Below are 18,766 nucleotides of genomic sequence, written 5' to 3'. Positions count from 1 at the left end.
ATCCCTCCACTAACAAACTATGTATATATGTAGATTGCTTCCTCCTAAAAAAAATCACTATAGATTTATAGTAATCTATGAGAAAACTTTTTAGTTTTCTGGCCAGAAAACTCTTTAATTAAATGAATTAATACTTTTCAATTTTTTTGGAAAGAGTTAGATTGGATGATAAGGTGTAAGAAATTGTATACAATGTTTTAAGAATTGGACGGGACTGACCGGTTGATATGATACCAACCAACTTAATCTATGAGAAACCCAGAAAGCTAAAAAGCCAGCCAAAACCAGTCAAAATCAGTGAATCGAAATGAACCGATTAAACTGATCAGGTCTAGTTTTTAGATTTTGAGTTTGAATTAGGACATTTTTTTTATGGGCTGCTCACTTTCTTGAACTTTTGGGTTCTATCAAAACCCAACAACTACAACTAATTAAGTTGTCTACTACTTCAATTAAGTTGGTTGATGGGCTATTTTATTTTTATTAAAAATAAATTGACTAATCCAACTATAATTTCAAGAAACCCTCAATTTTCTTCCTCTTCCAAGAATCTTTACTTCCACGAGCCGTTCTACAAGCTCAACTAAACGATGATCAAGTTGAATTTGGTAGATAAAAAAGCACACTTGTTTTCCCTTTCGTATTCTATCTTTTGGTTTCATATTAATGATTTTTTTTTTCTGTTTTTTGGAGTTAAGTTTACAAATCCTATCAGATTTGTTTTTTAGTTGGGAAGGTTAAACACTTCATTGTTTAATTTAAAATATTGGATAGATTTGTTCATCATTTTGTTGATTCTTTTTTTTTTTTTTGTGAAATACTTTTTCTTTTATTTGGTTGATGAATTAGAAGGCACTAGATCAGTAAATCTTCTCCAAAAGATATTACAAATTTTAGGATTTTTGTGTTGATATTACATATTTCTGATTACTTGTTATTTTTTATTTTTAAAAATAAAAAATAAATAAATAATCAATGAATTGAGGTTGAATCGGTTGAACCTTGATGTTGCCACTTTACCTGTTCAATCACCCGTCCGAGTTTCAAAACATTGACAGTACATAAGAGGTCCTAGATTCCAACACCTCCTGCTTATAAAAAAAAAAAAAAAAAAATCAGTTTTCGGCTAACCATGTCTTCGTGCTTGAGTATAGCTTTCCTACCAAAGACCACAAGCCTACAACCAACCTGAGTTAATAAATGTATAATTGATATCATCGATAATTGTGTTGAAGAAGCTGCCTCGCTACCAGTCGACCATCATGTTATCAATTGTTAAAGATATCATCGACCTTTCGACAAGTTGGATGAGCAATTTAATGATCTCTGAACTTGGCTACAGCTCTGTCAAATTAAACAAGTATAGCTTTGTTTATAATGATGTATTTCATAATTTAATTGTTGAAATGTTGATGATGGAATATTTCTTGTACCAAATGGTTACAATTAATCTGAATGACTTGTACTATTTAGCAGCTGATTCTTCAAATAAACTAATGCAGTCTGCAGCAAATGAGTCTTAAAAGCTCCATAGAGTTCTTCCCCAACTTTGCGATTGAAAGACTTTCTCCTACTTTTTTCAAGCTTTCCTTCACGTTCATATAAGTTCGCTAAAACAACATGAAAGCAGATATAAAGAAGTATGTCTTGTGTGCAGCCTTCTAATTCTAGTTCACAATTTTCTGAAACCTATCCACAAATGGGACTCAACCACTCCATCAATCTGATAAATTATAAATTCTGCACTTGTATATACATCAACAGGAATTTCTTGCAGACTAATCCATGTGGCTGAGTTCAACCTGTTCAGCTTCGTAGCAGATTTCTATGCAATAGTATACTAAGAAAAAGTGTCTCAGTAAGCTGCATAGATTTTTCTGGGAAATGTTTGTTTGTAGTATGTGATGGAAATTAATGCAATCTACATTTCTAGGTGCTTGCATCATCTGCTTTAGTGTGACAAGTAAACATTACTGTTGATTGGCTCCTTTGTCATGTTTTTGCTTTCTTGCTTGATTTCTCCTTAAGTTTCTCCGTGGTTTTTGATGATTCCTCTGTCAGGGACAGCAGAATGCCCTGCCATCAGTCCTTTAATTTCCCTCGTGCAACTAAATGAAGCTTCACACCGAGACAGCTCCCAGCCTCCCAACTACTGCTCTTTCTATTGCCACCTTCATATTGGTTTTTTTTTTTTTTAAATTTACCCAAAGCAAGGTGAAGGATCTAAATAATTTATTATTCGGGTGGAAATTTTAACATCAGTAAAAGATGTAGGTGCACGACATTTGAACATTCATCTGGTTTGATTTGGTTGATTTAAACTAAGATTTTCTCAAACTAATGTGAAGCGTGCTTGGGTTTTTCTTGTTACTTCAGCGGTTAAGTGAGAAAAAATGTCCGAAGTTGAAGTTTATGTGCAACCGGGAAACTAGATACTTATGAGAAACTTGACAATTTCAAGCATGAGGCCGGAAGAATACATGAATTTGTTTTCCAAGGACTTGTGTACCTGGAGAACATCAACCAAAATGTGTCATCTATAAGAGCAAATCTATAAAGGAGAGCTAAGACAAGATACCTTTAATGCATACATGAGACTGATTAGTAGCTGATCAGGCAACTGAACCCCCAGATCTGAAAACTGTAAGCGGCACTAGAATGACTCTCTGAGTATAGACTTAATGGATTTGGATTACTTCGCACACCTTCTGTGCTTTTGACAAAGGTTAAAAGTCTCTGCTTAAGTCTGGAGACATTAAACATTGACAGACTCAATTTTTTAAGTCAGAAAGTCTTGATTTTGTAATTTGGTGGCTTTTCTCTAGCAATGATGTACAATTGTCACTGGATGACTTTCCATAGATAAGGCTTATTCTTCTGCACTTATTGCCTTTTATCAGGTGTGGTAATGCTTCTTACATCAGTCAAGACCTTTCTAATGCTTATCCTCCAACCAAAATCCCTATATTTCAATGATTATTCGAGGTGAAAATAGCAGTAATTGATCTCTAGACTGACTGACATCTCCAAAACATAATAATGTACATGAATTTGGACCAAAAAAAAGAAGAAAAGACAAAAGTACATTTGCCAAATTTTCAATTACTTTGGGATGGTCAATGCATGACTAGGTCCCCCTACAGCACTGAAATTGGAAACTACTATACAATGCAGGGGAAATCAAAACAGAATAGTTCTCAACTTTTTGCTTCCACTTCCTAAAAAAATATATATATCAAGATTTGTTCTTTTCTCCTTGGTTTATATTCGATTTCAGCCACTTCTGATGCTCATCCTTCAGGTGCAAAGTATTGTCTCGTACGTATATTGCCATTATGTCTTCTGGAAAATTAACATATTACCTTCACCTTCTTGTTGATTACCAAGTTAAAACAAAAGATCTGCTGCTGGGTTTGGACAAGTGTCTTCTCAGTTCAGCACAATATAAAGCAATAAAGGGAATTTAACCTGCTTAAGAACTACAAAGCTGCATTTCTTTTTGGTGGGGGTCACTAGTACAGGCATAGGACAGAACACCTAATGTAAGATTTCAGATGGAAGCTCCTGGCACATCTACCCACAAGGCAAAGCCATCGGAAGTCTTCTACAGGCCTCGAAAACTTGATAGTATCACTCATTTACTGTCCACCCTGCCTAGTAGTGACTAAAGCCATCTATGATGGCTGCCGTCTAAGTGGATTGTATTTTATCATACTTACACTGCTCATGGTTCTGTCCTACAAATTAACACATCATTTCTACCTTGATCACTTTAGTGTTGATCAGTCGTTCGGCTTTCAAATTGGAAAACTGAAGATCATCAGCTGCAATTCTTTGCATGTTTTAAAGTGTTAATGAGGCTACATTTTCTGTGTGGGAGGTTAGAATGCCACTATAAACATACGACAATGTACCGACGCCTTTACAAAAACAAAGAAACGAAGAAGACATTAATTGATATTTTGCTATCAAAGCAAGATGCAGAACCAGAATCTCTTCCTGATTAGATAATGAAAGCAATTATGCTGGCATGACTAGCTTCCCTCTCACTTCTTTTGGATATGAACACTTAGCATGATGCAAAATTGGAAGAAATATTTAAGCAGCATCATTCTGATGCACAAATATTAACCTTCTTCTAATCAAAACACTTATTAACACATGCATATCTAGCATAATTCATAGTAGTAGTAAATAAAGTCTGATCTGTGAACTCAACAATATTGCTTCTCCATTTAGCAGAGTGCCTATGTAATTTCAGAAAGGAAAAAGGAAAAGCCAAGTCACATGAGAAGAAAATTATTGGGGTGCCTTTGGGAAGCAAAATGGTGAATTTAAACTTGCACTTTTCAGACATTGATTGCAGCTGGGACTGAAAGCACAGCAACTACTTTGGAGTAGCAATGTCTCTTCTCCTTAGGACCTTAGCCATCCAGAAGCCATGAAGAAAGCAATAGCTGAGGTTGAAAGACGTGATTGGACAAGCTTAAGAAAAAGACATCCCAAATCTGAATTTGTCTGAATTGACATTATCACCGAAGCACTAAATTACATCCTCTTGCTCTTCTTGTGCCACACCAGTCAGCTTAAGATTGTAATCTCTGTGGATATGAGGTACCAAAAGGCACGATGTTTTTCACCAATGTATGGACCATCGAAAGAGATCCAAAACTGTGGGATGAGCCAGAAAAATTCAAGCCAGAAGGATTCAATGGAAAGGGAGTTGAAAGGGGACAATTCAATCGAAGATCTAGTAAAGCTAAAAAAGTACTGTCACTTAAGTTTGTTGTATCGAAGAATGATTTGTTATTTGCCTGAGCAAATCTTCAACAACTACGTAGTTCCTCCATTCTCACTGGCTTATCATATGTAAAAGATGAACTTATTTTATAGGGGTAACATCTTTCAAATGGCAGAATCACCAGAAAGGGGCAACTAGCCAACCAAAAATGTCTCACAATCTCGAAACTAACTTATCATTCATATGATTAGGCTCTCGTCCCTCCATTTGTTGCTCTTAGGAGAGAAAATGAAGAATGTGAAGATACATGGAGTTCTATGACAAATACAAGAATCAGTAGATAACTTTGTTACTGCCAAAAGAGACTACAATATTCTGCTTTTGATGCAAGATGGACCCTTTTCTGAGAGAGGCATCAATTTTCTTTTTCTAATTACTCGAATTACGTCAACAAATTGAATTCCTTTTTTCTCTCTCTAATTTTTTCGTGGAAATCTGCTTATTATATTTAAAAAAATATGGGTTTGAAGTCATGACTGCAAGATTTTGAATCTAAGCAACAAAAATAGAGAAATTTAAAAAATAACTTGTTTTTCTTTTGGCGTTTAATTAAGATTCTCTTGTTCCCCCTTCCCAAATGAAGAACTTGCATACTGTATCCAACAACACTCACAAGACCTTACACGAAATTGTCACATAAACAACATACACCAAGATTTTCACTTTTCTTATCCTCTTTTCCTTTGACTTAAACTTATATATCTTGGAAAGTTTTACACTTTTTTGAAGTCACATAAACATACACCAAGTTTCTCACTTTTCTTATCCTCTTTTCATTTGATCGACACCGAGATTTACACTTTTCTTATCCTCTTTTCATTTGACTTAAATGACTTAAACGATCAGAGCATTTGTGCAAAATAAACTCTACAGGATTCATTCCTTCAAAAGCAACATAAAAAGTCACAAATATTTTCCAGCTTATTATTCTGGACACCCTTAACTTGAATGTGCGTACTTATGACTCTTTCACGTGAAGATCTTCTACTGAATAAACTTGGTCTTATTTTGGCTAAATAAATTGTTTCTTATTTTGGAAAAGTTGCTATTAATGACACAAACATAAGATCCAACTGTGAGGATTGAGGCTTCAGATTCGTCTGATTTGAGAATTAAAGGTCAAGGTCTAGAATTAAAGACCTAGTAACAAACAACTAAAAAGTTCTTTCATCATGGAATACATTAATATTTAGAGGCAGCCTTTGAAGTTTTAGATTAGAAAGCTATGGAACGTTAATGATTTGCACTTAACCAAAACTTTAGCAAAAATAATTATAATAATTCTTACGGTCACAGAAACGTATCCATTCTTCCAGGGACAATATAAAAAATGAGAGAAAAAATAAAACAAGAAAGAGAAAATAGATAACAAAAACGCTTTCTTTCCAAACATCACAGAAAACAAAATGAAAAAAAAATAAAAATAAGAGAGAGACAGGGAGAAAAAGGAAAAAAGGGCTTCCTATTACTAATAGTGAAGAGTGAAACCAAGAAAATGCCAAACTTTTGTATCTTAAAAAGATTGTGTCACAGTCTTGGATAATTATCCTCGTTACTGAGAAATAAAGGATAGCATATATCACTAGAATGGCCAAATTTAGAAGCTAGCTAGCGGCCCCACCAAAATTATATAACTAACCAAGTCCTTGTAATCTTTGTGATAATCTTTGAGAGATAGCAGTAGAACAACACAAGATGATCTATTAGACAGAGATAGCACTAAGTTATTTATAATACTAGCAAACCTACCAAAGTAAAACAGTAACTTATTTATAATACTAGTAAATTTACCGAAATATGCACAAGAATTTAGAACCTCCAATCATCTCCATCTCCATGGTTCCCTTCCCCTCATTCCTTCGCTTTTTTTGAGGCACATAGGGCAAGCAGCAAACCCCTAGAGGTAAGACAAGACCAAGATAATGCAACAAAGGTCCAGAACCAAGAGCCAAAACCAAGGCTAAGATAAGCTCGACAGACCCTACAAGAAATGAGTTTTGTCTCCAGCAGCCTCTCCCCACACATGACGGTAGTGGCAACAAAGTAGAAGAAGAAGGTTCCCGCCAAAGAAGTTTCGTTCAGCCCGGAGAGTATGGCTGAACCGAGGTAGATCGGCCGAGGATACTAAACTTGAGGTGCAGCACCCTATACGCTTGAGTCTTTTCATAATCGTGAAGGAGAAAAAAATCTAACATGAGAATGACAACACCTGAAACTCTGGAGACGAAATTTACCGTCATGGGATGCTGCTCACGAAGGTCGGAGTGGGCAAAACACATAAAAGCAGCAACAGAGGACACGACCACGGGGAACCACCAAAGTTCCCTGTAGGTGGTGAAATAAATTTTAGAGAATAATTTGCAACCAACCACAGCCATGATAAGAGTGAAGATGCTGAAGACTGAAATACAAACTGTAGTAGTAGTGGTGGCTAGGGACTAGTGACGGAGCCAGGATTTTTTTTTTGGGGGGGCCAAAATTGAAATTCCATTCAAAGATGACTAATTCATATATATATATATATATATCAACTCTCATAATATAAACTAAAATTGAAAAAATTTAGGGGGGGCCAATTTTATTTTACACACATATTTACATATTATGAATTAAAATTCTCAAAACTTAGGGGGGGCCATGGCCCCCCTCTGCCCCCCTTGGCTCCGTCATTGCTAGGGATGGAGGGGCAGCATTGGTTAGGTTTTAGGTGTTTTACAGGAGTGAGATTCCCATGCAATTATCTAATTTAATTTTATTATAATATTAATTCGAACAAATCTCTGTAGTCAAATGAGTGTGGACGCCTATTAAACAACAAAGGTTGTATTGTATCGTATCGTATTGTAGTGTACTGTATTATTTGAGTGCAAGTGTTCTAGTCTTTAGGAACCAATTTAATTTAGGAATTGTACAAAAAATTAACTTAATTTTGTACAGAATTAGGGCAGGCATATATCTTTGAAATCTAATTTCTTTTGTGTTCCATATATATTTTTGGGCAAATTACATTTTAGCCCCCTGTGGTTTTCGAAAAAACCACATAACCCCCCATCGTTCAAAAAGCTATACATAAACCCCCTGTGGTTTGGGTTGAACTGGCAAATAGACGGAAAGCACCCACCGTAACGATTCGTGGGCAAAACGCGCCTGTTCTTCTGGTAGCAGTAGGAAACATACCCATATTACCCCTGACCAATTTGACGTACCCAATAAAGCCTAGATGGGTGCTCCTCATCTCTTTCCATCTTCCGAAATACTTTGTTGCTGACTTTGCACTGAAAGTTGGTGAAGGAACCCAAGATAGAGAACGAAAGAAAAATAAGAAGAAATGCCGTGAAGATAGAAGCTGAACAAACCTGCAATTTTCGTTCAACTGGTGAGGCAGTGATGATAAGGTTTTAGAAATGACTATTTTATAAATGACTGTTAAGGTTTTATAAATGACTGTTTTAGTTCTTGGATTGCACCTTACCTCCAAAATTTGGGAATTTACCCAAATTTTCCATTTTCTAATATTCCTACAAATATGCAAAATTATGCATATCCCTCAAATCTACCCAATATTAATGTTTTGTTAAACTCTAAATAACAAAAATATGAAATATATTATTTAAATATATTTTAGTTACACACAAGTTGGACGGGTAACTAGTGTGTCAGAGAGTTGCCATAATCTCCTTAAACCCGCATGCGGGTTTAAAGAGTATTCGGATATTCTCATATGCACCTATGCAAATCGAACCAACCGGATATCTTATCCGTATCCCATTTTTTAAAATAAAAATCTTATAAATTTGAAAAATAAAATCAAATTTAGATGTATTAGGGTTTTAAAAATATTATATAAGTGATAAAAATTTTATAAATTGTAAAAATAAAATCAAATTTAAATTATTAAATGTTATATTTGCATAAGAAATAATACAATAATCATAATAATGATAATACAATAATATTGGTGTAATAAAACTGCCATTAATTTAAATATTTACTTATAATGCCCAAAGAGCCTAATTACCAATTTTTTCTTCTCGCGCTCAAATATAACATTAACCCGCATGCGAGCTAACCTTGAAATAGAAAAAACACAGAATCCCGCTTGCGGGTTTCAACGTTATTATGCAGGCGGGATTTTCTTTACTCCCGAATGCAATTTTCTTTACCCTAATCTTAATGCATAAATTCAATTCTAGTCGATAAAATACTCTATGCTTAAATATGATAATACAGATTGTCCCAAAGCAGCAAAATTTTAAATTAATCAACGCTTAAGCAAAATAATCACTGATTTATTAACTTTCCAATGCCCGCTAGTTTCTGTTCAAAAACCATGCAAGTGCATCTTATATGCTAAAATGATGTCAAAAAACTTACCAGATGCAACAACAGCTTTCGTGATGCTCTTTCACAGCTACTTTTTGGTCTTCAATGGTAGATCTTTGTGGGTTAAATTTCTCTCCTTCATTCGGTGGTCATGTTTTTCTCTCCTTTTCTCACGACAAAGACAGAACAAGGAAGAATCTGACTCATCTGCTTCCTTTTTGTATTTATATTAGGGTAATTTGGACATTTTGCCCACGAATCGTTACGGTGGGTGCTTTCCGTCTATTTGCCAGTTCAACCCAAACCACAGGGGGTTTATGTATAGCTTTTTGAACGATGGGGGGGTTATGTGGTTTTTGCGAAAACCACAAGGGGATAAAATGTAATTTGCCCTATATTTTTAGTTAGGATATATAGTACTGTACGAGTTTTAGGGGAAAAAATAATTTGACTATTGACTGAGTATAATATGTTGTTCAATATTTTATTTACTGTTGCGGTGAATTGTAAGTCCAAGCGGTCGGTTCAAATCACACTGGGATCTCTCAATTATACGAAACAAAAAGTGATATATGCACCTCTTACTAGAAATATAGAAAGTTTACTTTGGGCTGCATCATCTCATCCTCAACATTAAAAAAAATATATAAATATATAAATAAAGATGAAGAGCGTAACTTAGTGTTGGAATTAAATCAGAAATTGTACAACGAATAGGATTTAAAGGTTTAGAATTAGAGTTAAACTATAAGCTAAAAAAAGGGGGTTGCAAATTTTGCCAAGCACATGACATAAAATCACTCTGCTAATTTTGTATTCTGATAGAGCGCTGCGGGTGGGTCCAACAAGGGCCATCAGCCAAAAGAATTGAGGAACATTTAATCGGTATTTAATGAAGTTTTAGGTGTTTTTCAGCCAAAACAAAAACAAAAGAATTGAAGGAATGTACAACTTTTCAAATTTTACAACTAATCGTCCCCATTGTAGCTTGAGAAATCAGGAGCAAACCACATCATGTGCCTGAATCTAATCGAGAAACCCGTCAATGCATGCAATTGCGAAATGTAAGCCTTTTGTGATGGATATCACTAAGTATTGGTTATGAATATATTAAAAAAATTAATAGATGTATGGAGCATATGCATAATAGATATATTGGAAAAACAAAAAAAATTAAAAAGAAAAATATGCGGAGCATAAACATAATAGATGGGTGGAGGCCATGTAAACTAGTTAGGTGGGATAGGTAAGGGTTAGATAAGTGTCCTCATTTTTTATTGATACCACAACACTTGCTAGATGGGGTGGCAGGACACTTGTTGATTTGGGGGATTTTCGGAAAAATCTGAAAAACAAAAAGAAAAGAAAACAAAAGAAAAAGGGCTACGGAAGAACAAGTAGAGGAAAAGAGGGCTAGAGAGCTACGGGAAGAAAAAGAGACAAGCGAGGAAGGAGAAAAAAGGGGAGAAAAAATGAAAAACAAGCAAGAGGATTGGAAGGGAAAGGAGGAGAGCACCTGAGGAGAGTGGGAGAGGAAGAAGGAGACCGTGGAGAGTGAAGGAAATCTGGGAAGCAAGGAAAAAGAAAAAGGAAGGGCTGCGGGCAAGGAGAGAAAAAGGAGAAAAGAAAGGGAGAGAGAAAAAAATCTAGAAAACCAGAGAAAGGGAGGAGAAAGAGGGAGGTCTGGGTAGGATTAGATAGGGAAGACAGAAAGGAAAAAGGAAACGAAAAGAAAAACAAAAAGAAAGAACAGAATTTTTTTTTGGAACAGGCTGATTTTCTGCCACGTTGAGCTGCAATTTTCTCAGCATAATCAACTTCTTCTTGGATGTGTTAATTGATCTTGAACATCTATGAAGTGAGGGGAGCAATTCTTATTCAGCCTTTGTGGAGAAAAAGCGTCTGGAAAGCCTCCAAATTTGCCTTCCAAAGTACTGGATCGGCTTTGCTGGTGCATCTGCAAATTTTCGAAAACTCCTTTAGAACATCATCTGCTCGTTCCTTTGGCTTCACTCTCGTGCAAGTTCATCATCAGGTAATGAATACTCCTTGTTTAGTCAATCTAACACTTCCCATGATTTTGCTGGACCATTCGCATGAGTTTTCTTCATCACACATCCACTTTTGATGTCCCATTTTGTGACCCTTGTTGTTTCAAAGGTGCGATTTTGATGGCTCAAGATGCGTGTAGACTAGGGTTTAGAGATGGTCAGATAAGGGATGGTAATGGGAGCGGGTGACCGCGGGCACCCGCCCCGCGGGGGGCTAATGGGGAGGGGGTTGGAGCGGGGGCGGGGGGAATTTTTCCCCCCTGCTTAGAAATGGGGCGGGGGATGGGGGGTTTAAAAAACTAAATATATAAAATATATATGTATATAATTATATATATAATTTAATTTAATTAGTTACAAACTTATGATAATGATATTATTAGTTATATGTATTATATAATGTCTATTAGTATATATAATATAATTGATATTATTAATTATACTAATAATTATATATGTGTACTAATACAAATTATTAATTGGTTATACTAAATTTACTAATACATTTATACTAAATCCCTAATTACACTTAATACAATAACATTTTTTTCTTAAAAAAGCACAAGCACAATAATGAATTAGTGATTGTATTTGTGCCAAAAGTGAAAACTTGATTACTTTAGTTATATTTATTCCATCATGTTGGATTGTATTCAAATAATTTTTGTTTGATTGTTTTTATAAGTTTCAATTGTAAAATTGCAATGAATAATAATTTGATGATGTATTGATATTTTAGTACTTGACTATATGCTAAAATTTAACCATAATAAAATTATATAACAAATTTTTATTAGTCCTGCAGGAGCACCCGCGGGGGGAAGCGGGACGGGGCGGGAACGGGGCGGGGGGAGCCGGGGACGAGGGATGGGGCGGGGGCGGGGGCGGGGGATGGGGGAGGGTTCCCCCGCCCCGTTGCCATCCCTAGGTCAGATGTTAGGTTTTGATAGTGAGGTCACGTAAATTTCGTTTTTGAGGGTCCCAGATCTGGTTTTGTCCAAAACGCTAACATCATCTGTTTCTTTGTTACTTTCTTCATCTGATTTCTCCCTGTTGAATCCGCTAACGATAGGCAATTATGTTGGATTCTGTTAATCATGATGAGTGGAGATTTATGTGAGTTTTGGTGGATGAAATAATGGGTTTTGTTCGATTTTTTTTGTATGAAATCATCTGCGTGGGATAAGCTGCAAAATTGTAGAAGTAAACCAGCGAGGAAGATGAATTCGTCGAACCAGATGCATGAAAAAATTTCAGAAATTGCACTCTTACCCCTAATTTTTCAAGTAATGCTACTATGGCCCGAAATTTGAGAAAATATAATCAATTTTGTCCTTTCAAAATTTTAAATTTCTTTGGTATACTTTAATATGATTGTTGGATAAATTATTTTAGGATAAAATTTGGGGTTTAACAATTCTTGATAGATTTATAGTTGTTGATTTGGATTTTATGTAAAAATAATTAAAATTTGGGTAGTATTTTTGTTTTGGGATTTGATGAGAGGATTTTGACTTATTTTTATGAATTCTAGCATTTTTTTTGGTAGGCTTTATCTTAAGTTCTTAACTTTATTTTATTTGGATTTCGCTCCCTAATATTTGTATTAATAATAATTTGACCCCTCAAACTTTTTAATTTTTTTAATTAGGTCCTTGCTTGTTTTAATTTCTCGAATATAGGTTGTTTGCTTCCATTTAAATGTTTAGTTAATCAATTTCGTGATCATTTCCACATTTTGTTTCATGTTATTGCTTTTATTTATGAATTAAAATGATACCTTAACAATTTTATTGTTTTGGAGGGCAAATAAGAAAATTGCATTTCATTAGGCCACCAATTCAAAAGAGATACACTCTACTCCTTCATTTTTGTTTTACTTGATCCTATGTGAATTTATGTGTGTAATTGCATGTTTTTTTAATTTTTTATTATTTTATTATTTATTTTGTTTTGTTTATTCACTTTATTTGTTTCTTTTAATTTCGTATAATTTAGTGTTTGATTATTTAAGAGGCATTTAAATGCCAAATTGTAATAGTTAGGGGGTTTAAGAAATGTATTTAGATAGAATATGTAATAGTTAGGTATTTATTTTATTTATTTATTTTATTCCTTCCCCTTTTAGATTGTAGTTAGGGCCCCCAAATGTAATAGTTAGGTCTTTATTTGCTTTGTATGTTTTGCATGCTTATGTGTTTACATGTTACTCGTTTTCTTAGAATCTTGCATCTAGATATTACGGTTATGTGCTATGTGTTTTATGTGTTTATTGCTTTATTATGTTTTATATGATTTATTAGACTATAATAAATGCATGACGTCACCACACTAGTCCAACGCTAGTTGTGACACTTTTTTCCGATTCCACACTAGTCCAACGTTAGTTGTGGCCCTTTTTCCGATTTCTCACTAGTCCAATGCTAGTGAGAAATTATAGACATGGGCAGATGGGTTAGTCCAACGCTAGACCCTTAGGAGTCGCTTTCACACTAGATCATGTTTGTGTGACAAAATTATTACATTTCATGCATGGTTTTCACTTTTTAGGATACTTACCATTTTTTGCATAATATTTCCTCTATATGAATATCCCTTATCCCTATGTATAAAACATAATATTTAGATTTGCATCTCATTTAGAAAAAAATTAGAAATAGGTTAGATCATATGCTTGACCAAAATTAGGAGAATTAGCCCTTTAAATATGGGATATGGACGAGTATGGTTTCTTAGTCTTAGCACGCTCGTATTCCCTCTATAAAAAGGAAAATCTATTCACGAATCATAATTCCTCCGCATCCGTTATGAGGCGTTCCTTTAGGTCATGTATATTTGTATATCATTATTTTCTTTTCTTTTCTTTTACTTTCCTTCGAGCCTCATATTTTGCACATTCATAACCTCTTCAAAATAATCACTTTGGGGCGTCGCAATTAATGCGATTTGTACCAATTAAAATTCGAAGAGACATATTGACCCTTCCGATAACCATTAGGTCTAGATTTGCATTCATATAAATACCTCCAAAATGTGATAAATTTTTAGGTTAAAATAAGAAAATTTTTGACTAAATCACGCAACTAGCCTTGGTTAGGTTGAAAGAGTGCCTTGGATTTTATTCTTACCTTTCTTTTCTTCAAATGCAACTCCCGACCCCTTTTTTCTTGATTTTCGCAAACTTGGAGTCGTTTAAAAAGGGTTTTTCTCTACTTTTTCTTTAAAAATTCATTTTAGGTGACTTGGTACACCTTAACTCAATACTAAGTGGCGACTCCTATTTTTCATTAAAAACCCTTTTTAAACCATTATTTTGGATCAAAACTGTCGCATTTTTAAAGTCCCATTTAGGCCCATTTTCTTTATTTATTTTCTAAAAATCAAAAACTCATATTTCACTCAAAATAAATCAAAATTCATTTTTATAAACACATTATTTTTTTCATTAAAAATGGGCCCGACATACCGTATCCCAAAAATTGGCGTAATATCGTGACAGGAGACACAACAATCACATCGACCATAAATTTTCCAAATTTTCCTAAACATTTCAATGGCACATTCTGATGACAATCAGAGGAATAGAGGAGCAAAAAATAGTGGAATAAGGTATAAGGGAGAAAAATGAGGACTAAATACCCTCCAGGTTTACCCCTCAAAGATAAACTTGTAATTAAGCCACCTACTCCATTAGTTGTTGCCAGGATGCCTACTATGAATCAGAAAGTTTCACTAGATCCTAAAATAAGAAAGTCAATTAGCATCACAAGAAGAAAACTTCATTAGTTGCAGGAAGCTGTATTAACCTAGCTACTATCAAAAATTTCTAGTTTCAGAATTTTATCATTTATAAACAAGTTTTCCCAATCTATAAGTTTGGTAAGAGGCTGTTGATTGAAATAGAACAGAATTTAGTTGGGAAAATTCTCCTATCATTGGGATCCCTTTTGAAATACAAAGAAGGGAGTCAGTGAAGTATCGGTATGATTTAAAATGTATGATTCATATAATGATGTATTACTCCATTTGAATCCAATGAAATTCGAAATGAAGTTATTTTGATTTTCATTTAAATTAAATAGTTCAAAATATGTTATAGAACGATCTATTAAACAATTTATACAATTTGATTAATTAGTAATACTCTTAGAGTCTAGAACGATCTATTAAACAATTTATACAATTTGATTAATTAGTAATACAATTTCTACTTCTTCCCCACACTACGAATGAAAGGGAAAATGTAAAGGCTACCATTAAAGCAACAACCCAAGCGAGACTTGGCACACCATGTGAATTATGTCCCCTTATCTCCATAAATATGAAGGAATTATTCCTCAATAATAAATAATAAAAGTATAGTGGAATCAATCGCGCGGAGTGAATAAAAAAAGATTCTAACCAAACACTATTGATAATCCCCCTTAAAATAGTTCCTTGAATCCTATCCTAGATTCAAGGATTTACAATCTTTAAAAAAAAATCCACTTCAAAAAACACCACTTGAATACTTTGAATCAAACAAGTATTAACAAATACACTCTTCCTCTGCTTTGAATGGAAAATAATTCGGTAAGTTATATTAGTAGAACAGAAGAAAAGATTTCAAGTTTTTTGTTGATCCGGTGACACACCGATTTGAAATAGGGAGAGGGTTTTGCAACCCTTGTCTTACAACTGGGCCATGTCGTCCAAATGATACAAATTTGGTGAAATTTGTCCTATATTACATAACTATTTTGTCTTTTTATTTCTATTGTTCCTGTATCTTGACTTCTATTTTTCTTAATACTTTTCTTTCCTAAAATAAATTTTTATTTCAATTGGAGTTGATCCGTCCCTTTCTTGTCTACTATATAGTATCTCAAAATAGCCAACTTCTCTCACTTTCTATTAGAAATCACATCTGGATTTTCATTCGCAAAAATAAAAATTTAGGATACATTTGAACCATTAACTATTGACTGCTTACTACAAATTCATGAACAGTTTGGATCTCAAAATTTGATAGTTTCTTTTCCTATTGATATAAAAAAGAAAACACAAATTGATACATCAATATTGAGTTAAAAATCCCTCTCCATCTCAATTGTAATAACAATTATGAATATCCGTAAACCTCCGAGCAAAAACTGTTACACAGATGTCTATTATCTTATTTAGATATGTTAAATCTTGGCTAGAAGGAATTTCAGAAAATTTTCATGTCTCCATTTTATTTTGAATTGAACAAAAAATGAAAATTTTCTATTTTAATAGAGCACAACCCACTTTGTGTTGCCTCTCCAAAAAAGGAATGGCAATACAATAAAAAAAGAGGGATATTAATATCTGCATACATGTTAAACAAGTATAACTCCCCTTATCTTTATATGAGAAATTTCACGTATGTAATATCATAATAATGGTAGAAATTGAATCATTTTTTTTATTTTGACATTCTATACAAATTTCGATAACTTAGTAAGTATAAAGTTTAAGTTTTAAGTGACAAAATTTTTCCTAAGTATGTTTTATAAATTCCCTTCCATTTGTATCCCTTACAAATTTCAGTAAAAAAAAGCCAAATTTAAATTTAAGCAAAAAACTATTTTTATTTCTATATCCATATGTTTGTCATATGACGTGCGCAGGGCATACATATACAATTTGACTCATTCACAATCAAGTTTTATATTTATAAATCCTAAATACCCCACAAGCGATTTTTCTCAAGTATACGAATCGTTTATTGAGCATAGGAGTATTAGGTATCGATCTCACAGGGAAAATTTCAATTACCGGTACTTTTCGAATTCCTTTATTTTCTAGACCACCATAAACATAAATGTAATGAAAATAACACTAGAAAGCTCCTAGAGATATGGAATTCCTTATTACTCTTGCAAATGAGATTACCGGTTAAGTGAATGCTATTATCTTGGATAGTTATGGCGTAATTTCCTAATATACGTGAAACCTACACTCGTAGTGAATCACCTATACTTGTAGCTAAACCATACCTACTATCGTGGTTATGAAATTAACTACAAGTTCATTTCTTCTATGAAATTATATGAAACAAGTCACTAAAACCACATAGGTGCTCCTCTACTCTCGTGAGTGAACTCCCTAGATTTATCACTTTCTTAAACTAGTGTTAAATTTCAATTCTCATTGCAACCTTAACACCTTTAGATGATCACAATTAATGGCCGGTTAATCATGATTAGAAAAGCAAAAGTGATAAATAACTTGCTCAAAATAATATCATCATATAACCAAATAAATATCACAAACAAGATATAACAAGTTCAACCATACTCTACGCATAAACTTTAGAAACACATATTTAAATACAAATCCAAATCTTGCATTAACAAAACTTAGAGTTCAATACAAAGATAAAGATGTGGAAAGAAGAAAACCCTTGTCACTAGAGCGTCTTGAGCCTCTCGTTCTTCATCTCCCTTGGCCTCCTTGTTGAGTCAATACAAGAATGAATAACACACATAACTACCTAAACTATTCCATACTATACTAACCTAACAAATGAACTAAAGAAATTCTAGTGAAAACTACATTTTTGGTGGAGTTTCTCTAGCCTTCCAAAGATGTGAAAATGTTCTCCAAAGGCCTCTATTTATAGAGAATTCAAGAGCCAAATGAGTTGTTTCTAGTTGTCATTTTTTACTTTTGAAAATTCTATGAGTTGTCTTTCTAACTTTCCAATCTTTTCTTGATCAAATACAGCCGAGATTGATAGCTGGAATTGAGATGGAAAAATTGTGTGAAAGCAGGACAAGTTGATGAGCAAGTTATAGCAATCAGGTGGGAATACGCGATTACAAGCCACGTGTTCATGAAGTCGCATTTTCACTTCTATACATTTGATATCATTTCAACTGCTATTTTCTCAATGATGGAGGCAGAACTAGCTCATGTGAAAAACATTAAAGTTGCAGTCCTTTGAGTTAGCTTTCCAATGCCTCAAGAATCATCTAATTAGGACCTCTGTAGACCGAGATATGACCAAATTACCATCGACTAGTTAGAGCTCTATTTCAGCTTTCGACCACGGTGTTTCACTTCTGTATTTCGACATTTTGACAAGGAAAACGACTGAACTGGACTTTGATGTCTTCATACCAAATGTAGATATATCTTTTAGCTTCAAAATGATTCAAGAATCTCCTCAATCTGATGCTTATAACTGAAGATATTGCCAAAATACCATAATATGTCAAAGCTGTGAAACTGCTTCTTTTTATTCTTGATTGCATTTCCTCTTTTGCACTTCATATTCTCTTTTTATCATTTTAAACCATATTCAATCATCCAATTATCTTCTCAAGTCACTCCATTTGATGATTGAATTCTTAAACCTACAAAAACACGAAGTTTTTACCCTTAAAATCCATAGAAATACAATTTTCACGCTTTAAACTATAAAATGCATATTTTCACTATAAACCTTGTTCATTACCTATAAAACTAAATAAAACACACCGAAACTAATTAATAAAACACATTAAAAATACGTGAAATATATATTTATCATCATATATTCTATTCTAGATATGGAGTTGGGTAAAATTTCATGCGATTCAAT

The sequence above is a fragment of the Coffea eugenioides genome, chromosome 1 (assembly GCF_003713205.1).
Source record: "Coffea eugenioides isolate CCC68of chromosome 1, Ceug_1.0, whole genome shotgun sequence".
Lineage (NCBI taxonomy): Eukaryota > Viridiplantae > Streptophyta > Magnoliopsida > Gentianales > Rubiaceae > Coffea > Coffea eugenioides.
The sequence above is the reverse complement of the archived record's forward strand: the minus strand, read 5'-3'. Positions refer to the sequence as shown.